This window comes from Eurosta solidaginis, chromosome 4, assembly GCF_040869045.1.
Source record: "Eurosta solidaginis isolate ZX-2024a chromosome 4, ASM4086904v1, whole genome shotgun sequence".
In the NCBI taxonomy this organism is placed as follows: domain Eukaryota; kingdom Metazoa; phylum Arthropoda; class Insecta; order Diptera; family Tephritidae; genus Eurosta; species Eurosta solidaginis.
Genome location: NC_090322.1, coordinates 79,760,163 through 79,780,602, shown reverse-complemented (window position 1 = coordinate 79,780,602; position 20,440 = coordinate 79,760,163). Strand labels below are relative to the sequence as shown.

At 40.1% G+C, this 20,440-nt stretch overlaps 1 pseudogene; it reads left to right on the top strand.

The window, feature by feature from the left end:
* The first annotated feature begins 372 nt into the window (after positions 1 to 372).
* Positions 373 to 11,983, top strand: LOC137248572 (nuclear pore complex protein Nup160 homolog; annotated as a pseudogene).
* Positions 11,984 to 20,440: the final 8,457 nt, after the last annotated feature.

Here is a 20,440-nt window from a genome sequence, read left to right as displayed (position 1 = left end):
TTAAATTGCATTTTTGTATATTTCACATTTCATTTTTGCATTGTTTAAATGTTTTTATTAAATCAATCGCGCTTTTTTAGCAACATGCATATATATATATATATATATATATATATATTTTATTGATGACATTACAAAGCTGTGCTGCCACATATATATACGTATACACATATAAAATTTGTATAGAAATTTGCAAACTTTAACACCAAATAACTTTTAAATTATAAGTTTGCGCACTTTAAAATATATATATTTGTGATCTGGAGAACTCCCTCTTAATTTTAAATCTTTCCGGAGATATTCTACTTAAAACTCTCAAAATTGAAAAAATTGTCCACCACCAAATGTTTTGCTGTCTCTGCTGAATTAGAAATGGCGGATTTTTTTGCACGCAAAAATGACGTATTTTGCTATCCCTATAAAAATAACAGGTGCGAGAGTGCATGATACATTGAGGGAAAGCAAAATTTGTCAGCGTGCTATTTCATTTGCACAATTTTTCATTCCAAGTCGTCACCCCTGTCAAAAATTCGTGTGGCTGTGTGCGTTTTTGGTTACACGATTTTTGCAGGGCAGCTTACTGTTTTCGAAAAAACCGTCGTTTTGATTCAGACCTCGACATAGTGACAAGTTAAATCTTTGGCTAGCTAAATTGACACTGAAATGAAAAACTTCGTTTGTCAACATTCCTATTTCTGGCAAGAGACCGTGTGGAATTTTACTTAATTATTATTTATTTTAGGCGAACCTACCAATATATCGTGGAACTGTCAGACGTGTGTCTAGACATTGTACAAAAATAATGTACGTTACAAATTTTCAGACACTCCCGTACTAAATGTTTCCATAACTGAACAAGATCGACATGTAACAATTTTGGTAACAACAGTTTGTAGTCTACATCACATACACTTTCCGCATCCAGATACATTGGCCGATAGTGGGGCAAATAATACTAACTTGCAGAATGGAGAAAGCAATGTGCAAGCAACAAGTGGAGGGATTTCTATAGATTTTAATGAGTCTCAAACATTTTCTATTTTTCACGATGCCAATAACTCATTTGTACGCGATCCAAGCAGTTTTTATGTTATTGATTCACAAAATGCTGCTACGTGCGCTGTACCACACGCTGTATTTAGCTTTCTATCGCCTAGTGGTGTCGAAGCTTATTTCGCTTTAGCCTGTCAATCTGAATTAGTTTTATATATAATGAATTGTGAAACTGGTCATGCAACATCTCAACCATTGAAGGAGAATAATATCATGCCCCGTTTATTTTCAAACCTTAAGAACGTATTTACGTAAGTTATTTAAACCAAAGGACAATAAGTCTTAATTTAATTTTGGTTACTTATTATTCAACAGTGGCAAAAGTGACTTCTCTGATGCAAATCATGCCAATTCGCTAGTATTTAGTTATATCAATGGTCAAATATAATTATTGGCTTTATATCGTGATGATCAATTACGCGCATGGTCAACTACAAGTTTTCAATGTGTCTCATCAATTGAATGCGTACGCGATAGTAGTAGGGCTCGAACCCAAGGACGTGAGTTGAAAAACGGTTTTGAAATTTCCCTATACACACTTTAAAATAATATATATATATTTTTTTTTTGTTTTTTGTCTGTACAGCTCAACTTAGTGCCCTACGCAAAATAAATGATACATCTGTTTGCGCATTCTTGTCGTACGCTACCAAAGTGAATTTGTATGCATAGACATACACACAGACGCTGGAAATTCGCCTGGATTGAGTTTAATTTATCGTAAGAATATACATGCGCCACTATTAGATTTAGCAGATTTTGCTGTTGCGGAAAGTAGAATTTGGGCATTATGGACAAATGCCGAAGGATAATTTAGTATATCCAATTACCCATTAATGCGTGGTTTGGGCATTAGTTGGACAGCATTTTCACTGGAAGCACCACCCGATCGATATTGTATTAGCAATGAGCATAGCATGAATCCACGAGAAGCATATTGCAATTACATTTTTCAACGTGGCAAATTTGGGCGTGAAGTTATTGCAAAAGCATTATTTGTAAGTAGTTATTATTAAAACAAAAAAATGATTATGTTATATTTCTTCCATATTAGATGTTTCGTCGAACAAATTTGCGTTTAGAATCTAAACACTGTACACTGCCTTTATTGAAAGACCAAGTCTGTCAAGCAGTTGAAGATGAAATTCAAAATGAAGTCAAAGAGTTTGATGTTACTGATGACGATTATTTGGAGTTCGCCACACGGCAATAGGAACGTTTCTATTCGTGTTGTGAGCAATACCATTTGAAGTCTTGTCAGCCAAGTGGCCTATTTATATTCGAGCCAATTGATTATTATTATTATTTTTTATTTTTTGGTTGTATGTTTGGTTAAAAAAACACATTTCCTTTACTACGTCCATGTGAAACTTTGGAGCATATCATGCTTGTTGGTGAGCAGATCTATATGAACACTGTAGTTTCAACATATTTTGCAGGAACTGAAAAAGTCGGCGAAGATCTTGTTATTTTAGTTTCTATTGTGGCACAGTTCGAACGTTGGCTGCCAGATGAACTAAAGCTAGACATTGATAAACGTCTTTATAGACTGGAAATGCCCAATGTCTTCATTGCTAAATTAGCTGATGACATATTAGCGGGCGATCCGGATCGTGAATTATTACCGAGCACCTTTCTTGTATGGATTAGATAAAAATTACAGGCAATCAATGATATGCGTATGGCAATGACATTTCTGCTTGATATTTTGCGCATGGATAATGGTAATCCAGCTGGAATGCAAACCAATTTAGGTAACTATTTTTTAGCAATTTTATAAAACACAAAAAAATATAGGGGACAGGCAATTTTTACAATTTTATGTCTCTTATCTAGTAATATATGTTATGGTAGTTTTTGAATATGAGAGGAAATTTCATTTCAAATATTTATTGAGAAGATACTAGCGCAATAATATCTAAATCACCATAAAACAAAAGCTTTTTTGTGGGGACTTAGCGCATTACAAAGCTTTATAGCTTCAAATCTTTCGCCACCCCTTTGTCAACCTCGCCTATTACAAATATGAACGTATCATACACATTTTTAGCAGGCATGGCTCTGGCGACCCCCAGTTCCTCATGGAACTAGAGGGTGGGTGGCAGGATGGCTTAGAAAGTTTAATGTGGTCATAAGAATCTTTCACGAGATTGTCGGGCTAGTTGTTGTTGTTGTTGTAGCAATGCTCGCCCCACCTAACAGCCGCGACCGATCACAAATTGTCATCAATATCCTCTAACGGGAGTCCAAGGAAACTTGCCGTTTCAACAGGGGGTGGACCATAAGGAAAGGGGTGTTAGAGGCGTTGGTTCCACATTACAATTAAAGAGATGGTTGGTGTCATGTGGGGACACATTGCAAGCGGGGCATACATTTTGTATGTCGGGGTTGATTCTGGATATGTAAGAGTTTAACCTGTTACAGTATCCAGAACGAAGTTGAGCAAGAGTGACACGCGTTTCCCTGGGGAGTATGCGTTCCTCTTCCGCGAGTTCTGGATATTTTCTTCAAGTACTGGATTCACCGGGCAATTCCCGACATAAAGGTCCGACGCCTGTCAAGGACCTGCTTGTGTTTTTTCGCTTCATACGGCTGGGTTCTCAGGTGCCGTATTTCCTCAAAATGCTTACGGAGATGACTGCTTCAGCCCCTAGGCGGTGCTGGTTCGTCAATCAGATGTCTGTTGGGATGCCCAGGTTTCTGGGTATTCAACAGAAACTGTTTGGTCAGCATCTCATTTCTCTCCCTGATGGGGAGTATTCTCGCCTCATTATGCAGATGGTGTTCTGGGGACATAAGAAGACAGCCCGTGGCGATTCTGAGAGCAGTATTTTGGCAGGCCTGTAGTTTCTTCCAGTGGGTAGTTTTTAGGCTCGGCGACCATATGGGTGACGCGTAGCACGTAATCGGCTGGCTAATTGCTTTATATGTGGTCATGAGCGTTTCTTTATCTTTTCCCCAGGTACTGCCAGCAAGGGATTTGAGGATTTTATTACGGCTCTGAATTCTCGGAACAATTGCGGTTGCGTGCGCACCAAAATGTAGATCCTGATCAAACGTCACACCCAAGATTTTGGGGTGTAGGACAGTCGGTAGCGTAGTGCCATCGACGTGGATGTTCAATATGGTCGACATTTGGGGCGTCCATGTTGTAAATAAGGTCGCGGAAGATTTAGTCGGTGACAATGCCAGGTTTCGCGAGGCGAAAAAACTGGAGAGGTCAGGGAGATAGCCGTTTATTTTATTGTATAGCTCATCGATCTCTGGGCCTGGGCCTGTGGCCATTGTTGTGCAGTCATCGGCGTAGGAAACGATTGTGACTCCTTCCGGTGGTGAAGGTAGCTTAGATATGTAGAAATTAAACAAAAGTGGGGATAGGACACCACCCTGTGGCACCCCTTGTTTAATTCTCCTTGGTTTAATGTTTCGTTTCTAAATTGCACCGATGCCTGCCGACCACCCAGATAATTTGCGGTCCACCTTTTAAGACATGGGGGAAGGGTAGACCCTTCCAGGTCTTGCAGTAATGAGCCATGGTTGACCGTATCAAAGGCTTTTGATAGGTCTAGCGCTACGAGTACTGTTCTATGGTGGGGGTATTGATTCAAACCGCCATTTATCTGGGTGCTAATGACATTTAGCGCGGAGGTAGTGCTATAGAGTTTTCTGAAGCCATGCTGATGAGGGGCTAGCTGCAAATGTGCTTGGAAATAAGGGAGCAAAATGGCTTCAAGCGTCTTTGCCACTGGCGATAGGAGAGATATCGGACGATATGACTCACCTACGTTAGCTGGTTTGCCAGGCTTTAGTAGCGGGACCACCTTGGCCATTTTCCATTTCTCGGGTATGGCAAAGGTTGAGAGAGACAGGTTGAAGACATGCGCTAAATATTTGAAACCCTCTTTCCCTAGGTTTTTAAGCATCGGCATAGCTATGCCGTCTGGGCCCACTGCTTTGGATGGTTTAGCGCGACCAATGGCGTCCTCAACCTCTCTAGCGGTGATGGTGATTGGTGAAGCGCTGAATTTGTGTTTATGTGCATGTCTATTGGCTCTCCGTCTATCTTTGTCGACCGTAGGATGCATTATATATTGTCGGCAGAAAGCGCTCGCGCATTTTTCCGCATCCGACAGCACCTTATCGCCAAAGGCGATGGAAACTTTGTCTTTGTGCTTAGTCGGATTCGATAGGGACTTTACGGTGGACCAAAGTTTACCTACACCGGTAGAGAGGTTACAACCTCTTAGGTGCTCTTCCCATTTCGCCCGCTTGTGTTCGTCCACAAGCAATCTGATGCGTTGGTTTATATCCCTTATTTGGGGGTCGCCTGGATCAAGCTGTCTTATAAGGTCGCGTTCCCTCGCTAAGCTCGCGGCCTCCGCCGGGAAGTGGGGCCGGATTTCGGGAATTCTCCCGGCTGGAATGAAATGTGCCGAGGCGGATTCAATGACCTTACGGAAGGCACGCTCCCCTTGGCGGGCATCAGTCGGGATAGGGAGGGCAGCAAAGCTGCTGTCTGTTGCAGATTTATATTCTTCCCACTTTCCTTTTTTGAAGTTTATGAAAGTGCGTTTTTCGGTGACGACGAAGTCGGCGGTACGCTCGAACGAAATAAGTATGGGCAGGTGGTCGGATGCCAATGTTACCATCGGCTGCCAGTTGCCGCAGTTTACGAGTTCTGCGCTCACGATTGAGATATCTGGCTAGCTATGACAGCTTCCTTCCATACGTGTGGGGGCGTCTCCGTTTATTGTGCAGAACGTCGTTTCTTCTATTTGATCCGCCAGCATCTCACCCCCACTGTCCGCCCGCAAGTTTGAATGCCATAGGTCGTGATGGGCATTGAAATCGCCTAAGATAATGCGATTGTTGCCAGTGAGTAAGGCGTCAATTTTAGGGCGGTATCCACTGGGGCAACAGGTGACAGGAGGGATGTAGATGTTGATGATTTCTAGATTTGCATCGCCTGACCGGACAGATAGGCCTTGACGTTCTAAGACATTGTCCCTGCGGTCGATGCCAGGATCAAATATATGATATTGCACAGAGTGGTGTATAATAAACGCGAGGCCGTCTCCATTTCCGCTCTCGCGGTCCTTCCTGTGGACATTATACCCAGAGCAGGTCTGCAATGCAGATCTTGCTGTGAGTTTAGTCTCATGAATCGCAGCAATGCGGATGTTGTGCCGCTTCATGAAATCGACTATCTCCGTAATCTTCCCAGTTAGTCCATTACAGTTTAACTGCAGAATTCTGAAGTGCATGAGGGGTGACGCCGCCACTCTAGGGGTAAGTGACGGGTGACTACGCCTAGATTGTGGAAGGCCAGGACGCAATTGCTGTTGTGGCCTTGGGACTGGGCGCCCTTGGGCAAGCATTGGGGTACCCGGATGATTTGGGTTTGCGACCTGGCAACATGGCGCGATGAAGCCCGTCGAGAGGTTGCCGTCGCGGAGACCAGAACATCTAGGAAAGTGGCACCACCCAAGGCAAGAGCTGCATTGAGCGGATGTCGCAAACCTATATATTCTGTGCTGGCAGACGGTGCAAACGGAGGTAGGGACTAAGAGTCTGTTTCCCTGACCTGCACGAAAGAGAAAAGAGGGGGGGGGGGGGGGGGGAGAAGAAGACGGGGGCAGGGGCTGATGCTCAGCATTGCTACCAGCTCTACTACGAAGGTAGTAGTTATGAGTGGTATCAGCTTATTGAGTTGTTGGCGCCGTGGGGCGCGAGCAGCAGCGGGTACTTGTTGTGGCTTGCTGAGCAGCGAGGCTGCTGGAAGGTAGTGGAGGGGCGCTTAGGCGTAGACTACGGGACGCCCTTGGGCGTGAGCAGCAAGGAGCCACAAAAGATTTATAAAAGGTACGTGGACGTCGGGTTTTGGGATCAAGCCCAGAACAACCTGTCCGATGCAACCATCCCTTGCACGAGACACACTGAACAGAGTATGACCGTCCTAAAAAGATTCTTTTCTGGCAAATGCAGCAAAACCATTTCTCAGGACCGGGGTCAGGAGACGGACCCGGATTGTGTTCGATACCTTCCCGGAGTAAGAGAATATGTAGCAATCCTGCTGCAAGGAGCTGCTGGGAGGATGACAATTTGTGGGAGGGACGAAACAAAGGCTAGTACCTTGGTGTTGTTGTTGTAGCCATCCAATAAGTGCGACCGATCACAAATTGTCATCAATGACCTCTAACGGGAGTCCAAGGAAACTTGCTGTCTCAACAGGGGTGGACCATAATGAGAGGGGTGTTATAGGCATTGGTTTCACAATACAATTGAAGAGATGGTTGGTGTCATGTGGGGCACATTGCAAGCAGGACATACATTTTGTATGTAGGGGTTGATTCTGGATAGGTATGAGTTTAATCTGTTAGAGTACCCAGATCGAAGTTGAGCTAGAGTGACGCGCGTTCCCTTAGGGAGTGTGCATTCCACCTCTGCGAGTTCTGGACTAGTACCTTAATGGTGCTTTGTTAACGGATCTATACCAGCAAAGGGCCATCACATCGATAAAACTCCCCAAAAGCTTCGGGTAGTCTTTATCGTTAATACAACAACAACGACAGCATTTTTTGTAGCTTATCAATGTCAAATAAATTTTTGTTGAAATAAATATGTGTTAAGTATTCACTTGCATGTAACTGCACTGAAAAATTATTAATATAGCCGAACCTAACCAGTAGTGTTATAAATCATCTTTTCTCTCTTTTTTACGAATGAAGGTCGAGCAACAACTCAATTCTTGTCTTCAGTTGGTGTACTTTTTGGTAGCCATTTGGGCTTGTCTGTGCTTTCGGAGACAGTGCGTCAAATAACCGCTATAAAATAAGAGTAAAATTGTATGTAGGCTATGTTCAAGATTATTGATTGCTAATACTACAACATATATTAATTGATACTTATTCACTGAATGTGGATATGTTGGAAAATTACAATTCATGTTCAGAATTTTCCATTCAAGTTCAGAAATTCCAATTTAAATTCAGAAATTTACAATTCAAATTCAGAAAATTACAATTCAAGTTCAGAATTTCCAATTTAAATTCAGAAATTTACAATTCAAGTTTAGAAATTTACAATTCATGTTCAGAATTTTCCATTCAAGTTCAGAAATTCCAATTTAAATTCAGAAATTTACAGTTCAAATTCAGAAAATTACAATTCAAGTTCAGAAATTCCAATTTAAATTCAGAAATGTCCAATTCAATTTCAGAAAATTACAATTTAAATTCAGAAAATTGCAATTCAAGTTCAGAAAATTACAATGCAAGTTCAAGAAAATTTGTCAGATATTTTTTTTTTCATCCGATGGAAATAAATGTATCTAAGATGGTATCTATGTGTTAAGGAAGCCTTGGTCATCTTAACTCGTTTAAATTAATTTTACGAGATAGCGAAGAAGAAAACTCTCGCTCATAAGGAGCAATTGCAATGCCATCCAACTATATTCTTAGCGTCACAACCATTGATCTGCACTGAGTATGACAGCAGTGATGACGAAGATATGACCACTTAAACAGTCAACGGAGCGTCCACACTCCCGGAAGTAACGTATAGGTACTGTCTGCATAGATCTTGGCGCCATATGTCAAAATATCTCAACTTATACGCCATCATCATCATTCATCATGAATTGGCACTTAATAGCGATTTTGGCAGTTTCGTAACAAATCATGCCAGCTTTCCGTTTCGCGGTAACTGACGATGATTGGGAGCACCATGAGAGGTCAAGTCTTCCTCCACCTTCGCTACTCTACTGCTTCCAAACTGCTATTTCGACTGAAATACTTTCTTGGCCGTAGCGTCATCTTGCACTTGTTGGAAAGAATTATCCTCTATTTGATTTCAAGGTTCGGAATGTACACACCTTGAAGCAAACTTGGGGTACACTAGCCACACTTCGGGTACCGAAGCCACCATTTTGGAAACATAGTCAACGAAGCATCAACACTTCCGCAAGTAACATATAAGTATAAAATTAATTAATTAAAATAACTTTTGAAAATTAACACCCTACTTATAAATTTCTGAATTCGAACTGTAATTTTTTGAACTTGAAATGTAATTTTCTGAACTTGAAATGAAAATTCTGAGCTTGAGTTGTAATTTTCTGATCTTGAATTGTAGTTTTCTGAATTTAAATTGGAATTTCTGAACTGGAATTGTAATTTTCTGAACTTGAATTGGAAAATCTGAACTTGAATTGCAAATTTCTGAACTTGAATTGTAAATTTCTGAATTTAATTGGAAATTCTGAACTTGAATTGTAATTTTCTGAACTTGAATTGCAATTTTCTGAACTTGAGTTGTAAATTTCTGAACTTAAACTGGAAAAGGTGTAGTGGACAGTTGAAAACAGTGATTTTTAATCTTTTTTCTTGCAGCTTCTGCTATTATGTATGAACAATCGATGCGTTTCCAGCTTGAAAGCGATACCGTTGTTTCTATGGAAAAGCGTTGTGCATCTCTTTTGGTTTGTATCAATTCATTACACCTTATTGATCGTCGTTATCGTTGGATTGCTAAACCTGTTAATGGTTTAGATGATGCACCACCTCAACCAACGCCAACATCAACGCATGCTGTCAATGATTCGTCTACATTAAATTGTGGACCAGATATTGATGTTTTGCGTGAACAAGTTGTTGTTTTAGAAATAAAAGATATCAAACGAGAGCTGTTGCAAACTGAAGCGCTAGTACGTTTAGCTAATCATCGAAAAGATGTGCAAACCTTTATAAATGCCGGACCCCAAGAATTGGCTGCATTGAAGATGCTAGTGGTTGCGAGACATCATCACTGCCAATATTTGATAGTTTAATTGGTGCTTGTGTGCGCATTACAGAGGAGGGTCCTAATGAGGCGTGGGCATGGTTCCAGGAAAACGATTTGTGAATATTTCAGTTTTAAACATGCCATTGCCGTCACAAATCAGGATATGTGCCTGTCAGTAAATAACTCGGACCACTTGTTGTATGGTCTAAGATTAATTGCCGATGCAGATATTGAATATAAGCAGGTATTTAAATAAATTAATACACATAGAAAACATACATGTCTGATTTGCAATTCTCAGGTGCTTGCCGAGTTAGAAGATATTATACAAACTTATATTGAAACAGCGCAACGCACAGCGGGTGACAAAATTCAAATGGCATACCAAAAAGAACAATCAAGTCAAAGACAAAAACTATCCTTGTCTTAAGTAATTACTAATTTATGTAAATTATATTTTAGCTTTTGTAAGTTAAACTATCTGAAAACACACTGAAATAATCTTGATTAAAAACTATATAAGAACCTAATAATTCTAAGTTTTTTCCTACGTTCCTATTCTAAGCTTTTTATGCCTAATTAAAATTATGCTCTAATTAAAATAATATTCAACAATAAAGTTTGCAAAGATTTTTAAAGCAATATAATTGCAATGTATAACAAAAAAGTATTTTGAATATAAATATTTGTGATGAACTTAACTAAAATAATTCTAAGTTTTTTCCTACGTTACTAATCTAAGCTTTTTATGCTCCAATTAAAATAATATTCAACAATCTCCTAAAGTTTGCAAAGATTTTTAAAGCAATTTAATTGCAACGAATTTGTCAATAATTTTTAACCAAAATTTATAAAATAGATGTATAACAAAAAATATTTCGAATATAAATAATTGCTGATGAATTTAACTGATAGTACCAATACCATCAAATAAATAGTCCTTATAAATATTGTAATCACATAATTCAAAACAAAAAATTACTATGAGTACCTATGTACGTTTATTATTGCAAAATCTCGAACGAAGAAAATTGCATGAAGTACCCTCAATGTAAAATTATTCCACTGAATGTATATATCGCATTTTAAACTAAAAAATGTGACAACTTAAAAAATTTTTAATCGGTATTTAAGTGTAAATCGATCCATGAAAGCATCGTGAAATACCTTTTTTTTTTTGTAGTTAACGTTATCGTTTAGCCTGGTTTTGTTAAGAATTTTGTTATTTTTGTGGTATATATCAACATTCAACACAAAGTTACTCTGATTATGAGTTGAAATACTTTATAGTTTAGGTTGCGATATGTAAAATTACATATTTTTGTACACAGTTCTAAAATGTAAAGGAAAAAAAATTATATTTGTCTGTTAATTAAATTATTAAAAAGATATTGTTATATTAATGATATAGAGAAGCGCCAACACGAATGCAAGCAGTTTCAAACCTCTGGTAGGCAATTCACCACTTTAACTGTCAGAAAAAATGTTAAATTATTCATTTTATGTAAAAAAATTTTGAAAGTTGCAATTGAAGTTCTGAAAGCTCAGGAATTTCAATTTAAGTTCAAAAAATTACATTTGAAGTTCACAATTTTCAATAGAAGTTCAGTAAATTATAATTGAAGCTGAGGAATTTCAACTGCAGTTCAGCAAATTACAACTGAAGTTCAGAAAATTATAATCTAAGTTCAAATATAATTTTCTGAACTACAAACAGAAATTCTGAACTGCAAATTTAATTTTCTGAACTACAAATAGAAATTCTGAGCTTGAATTTAAATTTTCTGAACTTGAATTGAAATTTTTGAACTTCAATTGTAACTTTCGAACCTCAATTGCAGCTTTCTGAACTAAAATAAAAAAGGTATAGCATTAAAATTGGCGAATTACAAGTCAACTTAGCCAAATTGTGAATTGCTTATTGATGGTTTACTGCAACCAATAGTTCTGTTAGTTCTTCTCTTTTGTTTTCTATATCATTAATTAATTAATTTAAGTTTCGCTTAACTTTGTATGCATACTTATCGCATGCAATAAAATTTGTATTTATGGGTCACCAACAAGACTGAAAACCTATTCCTTCCTTAAGACTTATAGTTAATAATTTACAACTATTATAAATAATGTAATATATTATAAAAATATTGAATAAAAGAAATGTTAATAAATTTGAATTAAAGAAATATTTTATTTATATAGCAGTATAATCCAAGTAAAAAAACGGTCATAACACAAGTGAAAAGATGGTCATATTAACGTAAAAATACTGTAAAAATACTCGTAAGGTTACAGGTATATAACTTAAAAAATGACTGCCATAACGTGAATGTAAGAACAGTACAGTACTATAGTTTGTTTACATTTCGATAACCTAAAACCGTATATGTGTGAGCAGTATGGACAATCACATAAATAGGTACGACGGAATGGACTGGTCACAAACCCTGCAAAAATCGTGTGACCAAAAACGCACAAAGCCACACGAATTTTTGACAGGGGTGACGATTTGGAATGAAAAATTTTGCAAATGAAATAGCATGCTGTCAAATTTTGCTTTCCCACAATGTATCGTGCTCTCTCGCACCTATTATTTTTATAGGGATAGCAAAATACGTAATTTTTGCGTGCAAAAAAATCCGCCATTTCTAATTCAGCAGAGACAGCAAAACATTTCGTGGTGGAAAATTTTTTCAATTTGAGAGTTTTAAATGGAATATCTCCGGAAAGATTTAAAATTAAGAGGCAGTTCTCCAGATCATAAATATATATATTTTAAAGTGCGCAAACTTATAATTTAAAAGTTATTTGGTGTTAAAATTTGCAAATTTCTATACAAATTTTATATGTGTATACGTATATATATATGGCAGCACAGCTTTGTAATGTCATCAATAAAATATATATATATATATATGTGCATGTTGCTACAAAAGCGCGATTGATTTAATAAAAACATTTATAATAAGTAAAAACAATGCAAAAATGAAATGTGAAATATACAAAAATGCAATTTAAGTTTATCGTTGCCAATTTATATAGATATGTATGTGGATTAAGGTTTTGAAAGATGTGTAAATTGTAATTTAAAGTGCTATAGAAATTTGCTAAATTTGCAAACTTTAACAACAAATAACTTTTAAATTATAAGTTTGCGCACTTTAAAATATATATATTTGTGATCGGGAGAACTCCCTATTTCATTTCATACCAAGTTTTACCCCGAACTCGGGGGGTGCTATTCTAAAATTTTCCCAAAGTCTTTAATATACAATGATTTTTGCTGTTTATTTCGACAAAAACTTTTGATTTGATTTTTGTGCTCACCGAAAGAATTCACAATTATATAGCACCATGCCGCGAATTATTATAAAATGTGGTGTGTGGAGAAACACTGAGGTAAGCATTTGACGCGACTGGTTACTCTTGGCCGTTTATTAACTAAATTGATAACTTTCAGGATGAAATCCTCAAAGCAGCTGTAATGAAATATGGCAAAAACCAGTGGTCACGTATTGCATCACTGCTGCACCGCAAATTTGCCAAGCAATGTAAGGCACGCTGGTACGAATGGCTTGATCCTAGCATAAAGAAGACAGAATGGTCACGGGAGGAGGATGAAAAGCTTTTGCATTTTGCCAAATTAATGCCAACACAATGGCGTACAATTGCGCCGATTATTTCAGAGGGTTAACTGGCACCAATTGTTCACACCAAATTGTTAGGTACAGGATTCGCCACGGGTAGGTGAGGTTGGCAATCACAACCCCTTGAATCATTTTGGTCGGCAGGTATGCCGCGGATATATTCTTGGAACTTGTTATTGATGGCTTTTAAGCTGGTTAACTCGCTTAGATCTGGGTTGTAACTAATTACTATTAGTTGATTTAGAAGTTTTTTACTTAATGTAATAACACTTATAAAATTTGATTTTTTTTTTCTTCATTTTTTTGTAGCTAAAACTCCATTCTCATAACCAAAGCGTACACCACTAACAAGTGCACAGAAAACGAATCGTTTTGTAATTTCTATGAAACCAGTTCCAAAATTGGAGTTATCTAAGAAACCTCAAACTGCTATGCCATCACGTCTCAAAGAAAATACCGGACCTAACAATTTCCGCATATCGTAAGTCCGGTTGGTGCATACATGAAAAATACAGCAACTACGCCGCTCATGTCAAATCTTAAGCAACGCTCAGAGAGTCCAGATGTCCGCAATGCAACTGTTTTTCGTGAACTAGAACAAGAATCGCGAACTTATCAGCCAATATTCGGTTTGACAGGCAATACGATAACAAAAACATCCAGCTTGCCAAAGAATGCATATATTTCTTCTGAATTCAAGCATGTAAGTAAATGCAATCACTACATAAATTCTCTAAGCAACGAAACCTAGGCATATAGTGGTAGAGTTTAGATTATCTAACTTGAATTATGTTGTTGTTGTTGGTGTTGTTGTTGTAGCGATAAGGTTACTCCCCGAAGGCATTGGGCGTTTCGTCTGTTAGTGAAACAGGATTCGCCGCGGTTAGGTGAGGTTGCAGGTCGAAGCAGTCAACCACCAGTTTCAGCTACACCACCAACATCAAGTGCAGGCGGTGTTGCAGCTCCATACCAGCACACAAGTGAATAGCAAATGCCACCGCAATCGTGTCCAATGCCACGACAGTCTGGTCTAATGCAGTCACAACCCGGTCAAATGCCACCTCGACACCCTATGCACCAGCCATTTGGTGGCCATGAGAAACATGGTCCTCCAGGTATGCCGCCCGCATCAACTGGACCAGGTGAGCCAATGACACCACATCCAGTTACACCAAGGTATATACCACAACAGCAACCGGGTTATGCAATGCCACGATAGCAGCAGCAACAACCTTCCCAGGCTGGCTATCTGCCAATGCCACAAAATCCGGGCTATCCACCACAACCTCAACATCCAGGTTATCCTCTACAACAACCAGGTGTACCAGGAGGGATGGCCTGAAGGTTTAACGTGGCCACATAAATCGTTCCCGAGATGGTCGGGCCAGCACTTTAATGGTGCTGTGTTACCGGAGCGTACCGGATCTGTATCCGGCTAAAGGACCATCACATCGATAACACTCCCCAAAGCCTTCGGGGAGCAACCTTATCGCTACAAAAACAACAACAACATTGTGTCCAAATCTCGAAAAAAAAACTATAAAATTTGTGTCAGTGAAATGATAATTATTGCTTTTGGTTGTTAGTTTTGAGGCATCGTCATCGAGTTCCTTCTGATCGTATATGCCGGTTCTTTTGCATTCTTTTACATGCATAAAGTGCCGTTGAAGCCTTCCTCACCCTCTCCTCCACGTTGAGCTTCCATAACAGCTTACTGTCAGTCATTACAGTTCCCTTAATGCAGCGGTGGAGTCGGTTGAGTGGAGCTTGATTCGTACACTTACATCGGTCGATGATCAGGCATCATTCCTACAGAACCATATTATTAGGCTTTTCGACAACTATGTGCCAGTGAAACTCAAAGCTGCTACACACAATAATACCCCTTGATTTAGTGCCAATCTAAAACACTTAATTCACCAGCGTAACCTTGCTTACTCACGATGGAAAAGATACAAAACCCTGGAGGCTCACAACTGCTTCAAAACAGCTAGGATCGCTGCAAACAAAGCTCTTAGGTCAGCTAAGCAGAAATTTTATAATAACAAGTTTAGTGCTGCTTTGAGTTCGAAGGAAACATGGAAGTCAATTAAACATATTGGTATCGGAAAATCCAAATGTGATATTTCTGTCCTCCCTGATGTAGACATTAATGAGATAAATATAAATTTTGTAAATCTGCCAATCTCAACTGACAATATATGTGCTGATAATTATTGTATTCGCGCTAATGTTGATTTTGGTCCTCTTGAGTTTGCTAGTGTCGATGATTGTGATGTCGTTCAAGCCATTCTTTCAGTAAAGTCTAATGCTATGGGGTTCGATGGTATATGTCCGAAATTTAAAAAAAAAATTCTTCCTAGAATCCTTCCTCACTTAACCTACTTGGTTAACTCTGTGTTGACGTCCTGTGTATTTCCCAAATGTTGGAAAGTTGCTAAGGTAATCCCAATCCCCAAGCAAAACAAGGAGTATAGGCCTATAGCTATTCTGCCTTTCCTTTCCAAGGTCGTCGAACGAATTTTGCACTGCCAGATAAATACTTATGTGCAGATTAATAACCTTCTCACAGATTCCCAGTCTTGATTCAGGTCAAATCGTAGCTGTAAAACGGCGCTCCTATCGGTGATAGAGGATATTCGAGAACAAGTTGACAAAAATTTTACTGCTTTCCTGACTCTTCTCGACCATTCAAAAGCGTTTGACTCGGTTGACCACACCGTTCTCTGCAAGAAGCTGGACAACCTATTTAATTTCTCCAACTGTGCAACAGCCCTAATCAGATCGTATTTGGCCGACCGAACTCAGGCAGTAAGTGTTGGTAGCAGAAAGTCTGACTTCGTCAGTGTTTTAAGAGGAGTCCCACAAGGCTCAATCATTGGTCCCCTGTTATTTGTTTTGTATATAAACGATTGGCCTGGTGTTCTCAAGTATTGTAATATTCACATTTATGCTGACGACGTACAATTGTATATGTGCTGTCCTAGTGATCGTACCAGTTCATGTATTAATAACTTAAATTACGATTTGTGTCAAATTGGTACGTGGGCTTCTATGCACGGCTTATGTCTTAACCCTAAGAAGTCGAACCCTAAGAAGTGGGATGCTTCGTACACTCTGGCTTACACAATATTTTACTCCGTTACATATTCGTCTACTAATAGCAAAAGCGTACTTAATACCTACGCTCCTTTATGGTTGTGAGGTTTACTCCAATTGTGACTATGTATGTAATAGGAAACTTAATGTTGTGTATAACAACATTGCTAGATACGTCTATGGGTTGAAAAGACTTGACCACGTCTCTCAACATGCTTACAGGTTGCTAAACATTTCTTTCGATAACCTTATTAAACTTAAAACGCTCACTACGCTACATAAATTAATATATATGAAGGAACCTGACTATCTGTATCGGAGGCTAAATTTTCTCCAGTCGTCTAGATCTGTTCTCCTTACCCACTTCAGACATCGTATGCTAATATCTGATCGCCAGTTCTTCATTAATTCCATACGTCTTTGGAACTCGCTCCCTTCTAGACTTAGGCTTATAAGCAATGCTCTGCTCTTCAATAAAGAATTAAGAAGTTTCTATAATAACCTAGACAATTAAAATACTGATTCCTTCTAAGCAAATGTACTCTATCATTCCTTTATTTATCTATTTACTATTTATTAAATATATTATTTGTTGTAACCTTTTCTTAGCCATAGTCATTAGCTTTAAGTTTCAAGATTAGATTGTTCCTATTTTATGCCTTTTACCGACTAGCACTGTAAAATAATTTTTGTCAAATTGTTGTGCTGGGATGAATTGCCTAATAAATACAAATACAAATACTGTCTAGGATCATTCCTAGATATTTTGTGAAAGGTTTCTCCCGTAGGGTCGCCCCTCCTAACTTAGGCCTGGTCCAATTAGGGACCTTGTACCTCTTTGTAAACAAGACCATATGCAACGTCATCTGCGTAAACCGTAAGTTTTTCTGGTCCCTCGTAGAATCCCCTAAGCAGTTGGTTAATGACCAGCGTCCCTGCGGAGTGCCCCTGTCCACTAATTTCGTGGCCGCGTACAATCCCCATTGCGATGTAATCTTACTGCAGTTTAATATGCAGTCGATCCATCTGGGTAAGGCTGGATGTACTTTCACGTAATTAAGACCATCAATAATCGCACATTTGGAAAGCCCCGGCAATGCTTAAGAAAACTTCTAGAGCATATTCCTTATATTCCAGGGCTTTTTCTATGCTTATTACCACCCTATGCAATGCGGTGTCTACTGACTTGCCTTTGGTGTACGCCTGTTGTGTTGTGGAGAGCAGCTTTTCATCCACGTTGGACTTTATGTACACATCTATCAGCCTCTCAAAGGTTTTGAGCAGAAATGATGTTAAGCTATTGGGTCTATAATCTTTGGGATACACGTGACCGATCTTCCCCGCCTTTGGTAGGAAAGCTACACGAGCAGTTCTCCAAGAGTGCGGTACATGATTCAGTTTATGCACCCATCGAATATTATTTTAAGCCATCCCAGGACCGCCCTACTTGAAACTTGTAGCATGGCCGGACATGTACCATCTGAGCCCGGCGATTTCACCACCACTATGAGGTCCTCAGTAGTGTAATTAGGCAGCATATATGAATGCAGCTGTTTCCTTACCATTACTACAGCTCGCACCCGTCCTTCCGTTTGCGCATAGTAAACGCCAAATCCGCGCGCGCTAAGTCCAGAAACCTTTCCTCCCGGTGGAAGCCAAGGCTCCTGGATCAGCGCGTTAGGAGGAGGAGTTCGCTCGACGCCACTTTACTGTGTTGGAGGTTTATATGTAGGACTCGCAGCACCAATGGGCTGCTTGTCTCCCTCCAGCACCTTCATTGTGACGTCGTCGTCCTCCCCTAGCCCTTTTGGTTTAGAGTGTTCGAAGCCCCCTTCAGCCTCTTGTACCTGCTGTGCCGGGTGTTCCTCTGTGCGACTCACAGCACCATCTGGCTGTTGGTCCCCTTCTAACACATTCGGGGTGACTTGGGCTATCTCCACCTGTCTTTTTTCCCTTAGGCTTTTGAGGTCCTTTTCGACTTCGCCCACGTCCTGAGTCGCATATAAATTTTGCCTGTACCAAAGGACATTTTTCCAAGCTGCGCGTACAATATATCCTCCGCCTGCTTGTTTATTTGGAAGATGTATAACTGACCTTCCTCCGTAGGCCGAGATACAGTAAGTACCTTCCAATCCTGTGTCGGTATGTTCGGATTCTGTTTCTGCAAAAGTTGCAGTGTATCCTCCGACTTCATCACGCATGGTATCCATACCTTAACTTTTGGTACCTTGGGGATTTGCGCTTCATTCACCATCTCAAAACGCGCGTTCGTGCCCTGCCTTTGGAGGTTTGGAAACACTTCCTCCAGCCACCGCAAGCTCGCGATGTTGTCGCACGCTATCATCTTCACACCATTATACCATCCCCCCGAATCAAAGGTTGGAAGGGGCTTACTTGGTTGTTCCCGCATCATCTTAAGCATTAAGCTAATAAGCTCCTTTTCTACAGATCTCCACCTTTCACTAGTCATCTGTTCGAAAGGACTGCTACGATCAACCAGCGCCACAGTCAGTGACTGCTTTGCCACATCACTCATCTTCTCGGCAAAAGCCGGCGTCTTAGTGTTATTTCCCTTTTGCACCTCCGAGAAAGCCGGAGTCTTAACTCCCTTTAGCACCTCCGAGAAAGTCGGAGTCTTAGCGTTATCTCCCTTTGGCTTATTTCCTACTTCCATAGTTGGAACTTTCCTTTGACTCGCAGCCTTCGAGGTAGTTACTACCTCGCTATTGGGGCCCATCTGTCTTACAGCTTTGGGCCTACTTGTTTTGTCTGTGGAACTGCCCTGCGTCGCGGCTTTGGGACTGGGCCCTTTCTGCCTCTTGAAAGCAGGCTTGTCGCCTTCCGCCAAACGTTGCCTTTTCATTCTGCCATTTGACGCTTCTTCCTCCTCATACCGGTTGCAGAACCGAGGGTTTCTCGTAGCAAACCTTTTGAACTGCCTTCGACCTACTTCTACCTAGCGCTTGATCTCCTCTTCTGTTGGGTCCACCACTGCTCCCAAGCGTTGTACAATTCTTAGTACTGCACGGTACTTCGAGAGAGCTCTTTGCTCCATACCCTTCCCCAATCTTCTACTCCTTTTTCATTTGTGTGCTTCTCCAACACGGAGTTCATTGAATCAGCACTACTCTCGCTCCCCGAGTCCGACGCATCGCTTAATGCGTATTTGTCGTCCTTGGCTTGCGGCTCAGTCCTCTTCTTATCATCGTCCTTATGAAAATTAGGTAATGAGTCGTTCATCTTGGTCGTACGACCACCAGCCCTACAAGGCGGGCTCAGCGGTCCAGTATTATATACGGGGAAAGAACCGTCAGTTACAGCAGCCATCAATACTTCCCGAGGTGGTCCGGTATCGGGAAGGCTCCGTTCGAATACAGCCGAATTTATCCCCTGGCTACAAATGGTCTAATAGGCACGGTCCGCATAACACCCTGGATTAGGGGGTTGGCAGTTCTTGGTCACCGACATCCCGCCGCCCTCCTATGAGGCGAAACGGCGTAGATGCCAGTCCTAAACAGCTCCTCCTCATAGTCGGGCGCTATGGAGATCGGCTAAGCCCTCACACCAACGACGATTTTCGTTAAAATTGCTAGCGCATGCTCTCCAAGATGTAGATCCTGATCGAAAGTCACACCCAAAATTTTAGGGTGTAAGACAGTCGGTAGGGTAATGCCATATGGTCGACATTTGGCGCGGTCATGTTTTAAATAAGGTCACCGATGATTTGGTTGGTGACAATATCAGGTTTCGCGAGGCGACAAAACTGGAGAGATTGGGAGATAGTTGTTTATTTTATTACAAAGCTCATCGATGTAGGAAACAATAGCATAGGCGTAGAAGCAATAGTGACTCCTGGTGGTAAA